Raw genomic sequence first — 8,350 nt, 5'->3', positions numbered from 1 at the left:
TGTGTGTGTGTGTGTGTGTGTGTGTGTGTGTGATTTCAAAGCCTGTGTTATACATATTTGTATTGTATAGTGTTGTTTTATTCTGTGGGGCAGTAAAAACATTGTTATCATGATGAATTTTCCCTGCAGCTTTTTAGCCTTCAGCCTGATGACCACTTCCTGCTCCCTCTAAATGGAATCGCAGCGGTGCTACTTAAAACCACTGTGTCCCAGTCTGAATCAATTACCCAGGCAACATGTTGTGTATTGTCTCCTTAACGCACATTCATTTCTCCATGTTTTGGCAGCAGTTATATCTTACGTCACTGGCCTAAAGCGTCAGTGCGGCGCTAGCATTTTCCGAGTGAAAAGCACTTCCTGTTCAACGTCCTCACATTGATTTGTTTTATTGTCATCACTGCTAAGTAATACAGCAGACATGGTCAAACATGTGCTGCCAGAAATAACAAGGGTCAATGAGTCCAGTGCATTGAATCAAACTGCATTCATATAGCACTTTTCTAGTCTTAACAACTAGTCAGAGTGCTTTTACAGGCACCATTCACACACATTGAGCTGACATGCAGCAAAGGGCCACGAGTTGGAATCAAACCCGCGGCCCCTGCTGTATGAGCCTCTGCCTACTTTTGCCCTCTTTGACACCCCTCTGGGTTTTTCTTTCACATCCACACAGACTGAAGAGAATAAATGTTGATGTAGGATTCTCATGAGCCAACCTGTCTTTCAGAATGATGAAGGCCTTAGATCTATTTCCGACCATATTTTCCTCTTTCTTTGTTTTGTTCCATAAAAACTTATAGAGCAGCATTTGTCCAAATCCACCATAGTGGTTCTACTCAGCCAGTGTAAACATGACAACATGGCTACCATTATTATGAGAAGGCGATGGAAATGGATTGGACATGTAATACGTAGAGCGCAAGAAAACATCACGCGAACTGCCCTTCACTAGATACCAGATGGCAAAGTAAAAGAGGCCGACCCTGGAGAAGAATACCTGGCGCAGGACGGTGGAGGGAGAGCTGAAGACCCTACATCACACCTGGGGCTCTATAAAGACACTGGCCCAAAACAGACAAGAGTGGAAATCCTTTGTTGGTGCCCTACATGCCAACAGGCATAATGGGCAGTAAGTAAGTAAGTACCATAGTGGTACACAGTGTAGAGGCAATATTCACATCATAAAAATTGATGATTTATTGATGCTTGAAGGGTAAATGTAGCACCTGTAATCACTCCAGGGGTCTCTGCAACAATGAAACTAAATTGTCAGTTATTTATATATCAATCCATCTCTGTTAAACCAGCCCACATCTTCTGGCACAAGCTCAATGTTGATTTCCTTCGGCAAACGTCCTACAACACTCGTTTGAGTGTGAGTTGAGGGCTTGGAAAAGAACTAGGGCCGGGAATTTAACGCGTTAATTAAGATTACAACAACAACAAACCACAGTGAACATGAACGAAGAAGCTGACGAGACCGCTTTGCTTGGCCCCGTGGATGGGAAATTTTGTTTTAAAAAACGAAAGGATGGAAGCGTCGACAAGAGCATGGTTGTGTGCAAGCTATGCAACAAGGAATTTGCGTATCACCGCAGCACATCGAGCCTCAAATATCACCTCAACGCAAAACACATAGGAGTTAGCGTGGACGTTACCCCGACCGATGCAATTAAAATGCGATTAATTTCGATTAATTAATTACAAAGCCTCTAATTAATTAGATTAATTTTTTTAATCGAGTCCCGGCCCTAAAAAGAACAAAAACATAAATGTGAAACACCACTAACCGCTGGTTTACGACTGCTCACCACGCGTCTGATGGGCCACCGGAAGTCTGAAAACACCACTGGCCCTGGGGAGAGAGACAGAAACACCCTGGCGTGGGTTAAGAGTTAGCTTTATCTTTCAGCCGTGAATCATTCTGTGAGAACTACAAGAAAAGTATCAGATCACCTGATTGGTGCCACGATAAAAACAGTAAAGAGCTTTCACACCTTTGCTTTTAAAAGGTGCCCTGCCACACAAAAACGTTTTTACTTGCATTTTTAAAATATGTTAGGTCCATATGTGTTTGTGTTAGGTCGTGAATGTGAAAATGAACTGCTACCTCCTCTGTCAGCTCTAGCCACTGAAAAGAAATAAGCGGAGAAATCAAGCCAATTACAAAGGCTAGTCAGTCTGACGTGGCGTTGCCTGAGCTCATTACTATTCATGAGCTCGCCCAGTTGCGCTGGGTAAAGGATGTTCATAGCCAGGCTCTCATTGGCTAGCTGTTAGCCAATCAGAGTCAAGCAGCTTAGCTCGTTGAATATTAATGAGAACTGGCATAAGTCGAGCTGAGTCTTCCTACAGGCTTACTATAACGCGCTAGAATGGCTCGAAACAAGGTAACAAAGGCCTTTTTTCTACAACAAATGTTACAGAGTCCATGGTAGAACTTCAGACATTACCACAAAGTAATGAAATACATGTGGCAAAAACGACATATTTCAAAAAATGTAAAATTGTGATTAGTAATTTTAATTTATTTTTAACAACACACAAAACATACATTTGCAACATGAGCTTCACCTAAGTAATTTTGTTCCGCTTGAAAACGTGTTTAAAACAGGAATATCCTTTGCCCTGGAAACGCAATTGAGAATGCATTTTGGTTGTATGGGAATGTAATTGTAATTTTTAAGAGACAGAGTTGTAATTGAGCACTGTCTCTATCTCTCTATATATATATTTTTATAAACATGTCTCTATAATCCACCCTGACATTTTGGATCATGATTTCCAACTAAATGCAGTGGGATTTAGGGTTACATGCAGAATGAAAACAACATACCTTTCTTTCCGTTCATGGTTGAAACTATTCCAAACTTTTATGTTTGTCTTTACTGTTATTGATTTTTCCCCCAGCCCATGTGAACCTGTAAACTTTGTACTCCTTGTTGGCATCCATTCCTGGTTGGAAAGCTTTGAAGGTCCGAGCATACAATAAACATTGTTCCACTAATGGTAGAACAATGTTTACCTTGTCCTCGACATTGCTACAGCCACTGTGCGAGAGAACACTGCATGGTTGGTAACATCAGTCACAGAAGCAAACATGCTCACATACACAGCTTTCTGTCCCGCGCACCAACCCCAACAAAACACACTTTAAGTTTGTGTACACCTTGGCAATCAATGGTGCTTTGGTGAATTCTCAGTAGGCAAATATATAAAGACCAGAGGAGGAGGAATAATAGAACAACACCTTTAAACCTGTACTAGGAGGCCTGATTATGAGTTGAGTGACCTGTCTGCATCAGTAAGTGATATTTGAACTGCTCAATATTTACACTTTTTCTGCATCTTCATTAGGGGCTTTAAACATTCATATCTTCATTATTATTTACTGAGAAATTGCATTACATTTCTCCAGAATTGGAAGTCTGGAGCCAAAACCTGCTGTTGATCTTCATTATCCGTCCATTGTCAATAATCTTTGATTGCACCTTTTATCTTTGTGTTGATTGTTTATTTTTCTTTTTTGATTTACTGTGTGTAATCTGTAGAGCACTTTGGGTTTCCTCTGTACGGAAGAGGATTAGGGCCACATGTAAAAAAAAAACTTAAACTCAGAACTCAAACACATTTTCACATAGCCCTAATCCTCTTCCATACTTTTGGGTATAACATTTACTATAAAGATACATTTCCCTTGCATGACCTTACCTTGTACACAATATCCACCGGTTGTTGTCGCTATTTATTGTTTTTAATGGGTTTAAAGTCTGTGCCATAAAAAAAAAAAAACACCTTCCATGTGTTGAGCCTCAGTTGCCGACAATGTTTAGCGTACACGTAGTATTTAATCGGAGAATCACTTGGAGAAGCATTTATTTTGATGGACTTCCTGACTATATTTCTTCATAAAATCTAGCTTTCATATTGTGGATTATGAAAATGTGTGGTTCCCTCAAACTTCCCTGCTTGCTATCCATATTGTGTCTGTCTCAACTTTTCCATCCGTCTAATCTAATCTCACCCACCTGGCAGAAGAGATAACAGCATACAATGCACTGATAAGGTGTTGTTAATACTTAGATATCAGACGTTTTACAGCATCCTTGACAGTATTTCCACATGATCTTTATCTGAATTGTCATCTATTGTATAGTTCTATCAAGAGGTTGAATTGGGATTAGTTGTCAGAAAAGATGCAATGTGGCTGCATGGTACGAAACTGTCGATAGGCCTTTTGCACAGAAGACATTTTGATGTCACTGTAGGAAAAAGTGTGTAGCAAAAGTGTAAATAATGAAATAAATGATGGCTAAATTGCATTTAGCTGCTTCAGTTTCAGGTTTGTGGCATGCAGGTTCATGCTGGCTCACTGTCACACTGTCATGGCTTACTGGAACACTTTCTATTCAAGTCATTGTTAATGTTATCAGTAACACCGGTGCTTTCCTACTATGACTAAGTCTTCTGTAAAAAAAGGTCTATCAAGGCAAGAACGTTAAGCTTTGGGGTTGTCAGATGTTTGTGTCTCTTCCATTTTCTCTGCCTTTCCCCGTTGGACTACAATTCCCAAATACCTCGATTTCCAAGCCTGTCTCCTAAAGATTTAATTTCCCATACAACTAAACTGCATTACATTCACGTTGTGAAACGGTCGCCGCTCTAAACATTTGGTTACCGTTGTGTATTGACACAAAACTACTTGGTTAGGTTTGGGAAAAGATTGTGTTTGAGTTTGCTATGTAACTTAAGTTACATACTGTATGTAAGTTATAATAGGTCAACGTTGACTTTTGGTTTCACACGGGACACAAACAGTGGTTTCCAGGGTTGACCAATCCATCCACCCTGACCTCCTCATTACGCTTATGACTTTGATTGGAAACATTTGTGATATTGTAACATAACAGTGACACATAACATTTCTTCCACTGTAGCAAAAGACAGATACATGTTTTTGTCAGTCTTCTGTAACTGGGCTAGTCATGACTATAAGAGCAGAGACCTTACAGTGTTGCAATGTCAAGTACATTTCTTCCCCGACGTCACAGCCCCCTGTAACCGTCTCCTCACGTTCTGTTCACGCCAGCAGGACAGACCAGGACACTCTGCATGCTCAAGTTGCAAGTTGTTCTTGATCTCGGGGAATTTGCTTTCTTTTTGGCTGCTGATAGTAGTAAGAGTACATTCTCTTCTGTCTGATAAGAAATGAATGGGGGGGGGGGTTGGCGTGTTAGCTCACTTGGTTGATTGTGTGCCCCACGTACCCAGGCTCAGTCCTTACCACAGCGGCCCAGCGTATGATTCCAACCTGTGGCCCATTGCTGCATGTTGTCCCCCTCTCTCTCCCCCCTTTGATTTGCATTGAGAGATGATCTTATGGAAAGTACCATATGCCAATCTCTAGGTATGGTGAAGGGTATGTGATGATGTGGGGGTATGGTGAAGGGTATGTGATGATGTGGGGGTATGGTGAAGGGTATGTGATGATGTGGGGGTATGGTGAAGGGTATGTGATGATGTGGGGGTATGGTGAAGGGTATGTGATGATGTGGGGCTATTTTAATTCCAAAGGCCAAGGGAACTTTATCAGGATGCATAGTATCCTGGATCCATGAAATAACTGGCCTTTAAAAATAAAAATCTGCCTTCCTCTATGGGAATTTAACATAGAGGTGTACTGACTTATGCCCCCTGTATTTTAAGGAAGAACATTTATTTATTTATGATACATTATTCATTCACAAAGAAAATTGGTGTCCTTAAAGGTTGGATTTTTCCTCCTTTTTTTAATTAAGGCACTAAGATCAATTTCCAAAAGATGATTTTTTTTTTATTCCTCTTTTTAGTCAACTTTAGCATGGGTTCATAAACTTATGAGTGCCACAGTACCTTTAACAAATGTCAGTTAAGGTCTTCAGTGCGGTAACAGACAATTGTGACATGATCTCCGACATGCGCCTTCTCAAACGTTCAGCATAGCCCAAAAATGTATTATTTAAAGTATTTCATTATATGCCTTAAACAGAGATTGTATAACATCTTTCCTCATTAATGAGGGGCGGGAGTCGGGACTCTCTGGGCTGTTTTAGGCAACTGCTGTCAGTGACATGATTTTCAAACTTTACAACTGATAATAAAAGGCCACACACAGTGGTACACATCCCATACAATTTTCATGACCTCACACCGATTATAAGATCTGCATTAAAAACAAAAAAACAGTGGGAAATTTGGACAAACCCGACCCGATTTAAGCCCGGGGGAGTGCTGCACCATCACAGCTCATCTCTGCACGCGGTAATCTGTCCATTTCTCTGATTGGTTGTAGGTCAGTCCAATTGTATACAGAGGCATTTGGGTGTACGACCGTAGATAACGCCCCTTGGAAATCAAAAAATGGACTTTGGTTTCAGACAAACTTGCATTTGCGATTTAGTCTTGCGATGTCACTATGACTCTAAAAAAAAATGTGTTTTAGGTTTTAGAAAGGCTAAAAAGAAAAGACGCCACCCTTTATAAATGCAGAGTATTGTTCTTACTACAGAAATCCAAAGCTTGACTGAACTGCCGTGCCTAATTATGGTTGCTAAGCTGTGATTGGATAATCAATGTTCATCTTTTTATCAATGGAAATAAAATCATACCAGGTGGAAAGTGGCTGACCTTGGCAGATAATTGTACATCAGATATCAATCGTTTATCACTGGACATGGTGTGACAGAACAAAGGCCAGCCAAAACCACCTGATCACACCCATACAATCAGATCACACTGGTTTATTATAGTCATTTGTATGGGCTGGGGGATTTTACCCAAGAATTATTAGGCTTGTTCCAGATGAGCTGCGCCTCGCCCGTAAAGTGGACGAGAGCAGGAAGCAGCAGCCGGGGGGCGGTGGCAAAAAGCCGCGTTCAAGTCGGACAGTTTCCAGCAGCCTTCAGGCTGAACAGGAAGTCACAGAAACACTCACCATCCTGTTAGGTCAGATTCTGATTTATTAAATTTGTTATCAGACCCATATATCAGCTCGTACACAGTCTCCAGTTGTTTTTATTATGACAGAGTAGCTGTCTAAATGCTCTACATGCGATCTGTTGCTGATGTTAATAAACAACAGACTGTAGATGATCAGTAATCTGAACAGATTTAGTCTCTCAGACTTCTAAAAGTCACTATCAGCCACACAACATGTGTTCTGTACAGAATGAGCCTTTAAATCAGACAAATAGCAGTTAAAATCCCTCCAATTCAAAATCAATAAAAAGTTGATATAAAACGTCATCATGTTGAGTCGATTCTGAACCAATCAGCTGTTAGATCAGCTGAAAGCCAGGCATTTCCCAGCATGCCCTTGGTTCGCCTGGGTCTTGCATTCGGTGAAAAGCAACTGCGCTGCCTGCGTCTCAAACCTGCGGCCGCCTTGATCTCGTGCGGTTATCGTTGCCCACGTGTGCACAGGGACGGACTGACAATCTGTGCGTTCGGGAAAAGTCCAGAACGGCCGTCCAACCAACGGCTGTCAGCACAAAAAAAGTCTAATAAAGCGATATTAACAGCCAACAGCAGGGGGCGCTAATACGATCACTTATATGCTACGTGTAAAAAAAAAACTGAGGAAGAAGCGTAGGCCTACTAGCAGAGAATTTAGTCTGGCTGTCACCAGACCAAGCTCAATCTTTTGAGATTGAACATTACAGAGCAAAATCAAATCACCGGCAGATCGGGCTGGGTTTACCCAGTCTATAGGCCTACATCATTAGATGTGACAATGGCTAGTAGAAAACGTAAGGAGAAAGGTGGATGGGAAAAATTCAAAGAAAAGAGGGCCAAGTCTCTTGAAAAATGCAAAAAGCTTACAGAGCATCCACAGCCTGGTCATGAGGAGGAACAGACAGCAGAGTTCATTTCACATCAGAAGAAATGAATGGGGGGGGCAGCTGTTAGCTCACCTGGTTGATTGTGTGCCCCACGTACCCAGGCTCAGTCCTTACCACAGCGGCCCAGCGTATGATTCCAACCTGCGGCCCATTGCTACACGTTGTCCCAATCTCTCTCCCTCCTTTCTTGTCTATAGCTATCCTATCAATCAAAGACCAAAAAATATCTTTAAAAAAAGAAAAAGAAATTAATAGGGCACACATGAACAGAGAGAATCATATCCGATGATCCACAAATTGGATGATCCGCATTTAATTGTTACACCAGGCCTGCAAACTCCCGTGGGATAACTCCCGTGGGATAACTCCCGTGGGATGACATTTGGGAGGATAGGGCCAATGCTTTGGGATACATCGCTTTCAGTGTGTTGCTACTACAGCTGGGTCAAACAAAGCTAAAACATAGCTCA

Source organism: Sander lucioperca, chromosome 20 (assembly GCF_008315115.2).
Source record: "Sander lucioperca isolate FBNREF2018 chromosome 20, SLUC_FBN_1.2, whole genome shotgun sequence".
Classification (NCBI taxonomy): domain Eukaryota; kingdom Metazoa; phylum Chordata; class Actinopteri; order Perciformes; family Percidae; genus Sander; species Sander lucioperca.
The sequence above is the reverse complement of the archived record's forward strand: the minus strand, read 5'-3'. Positions refer to the sequence as shown.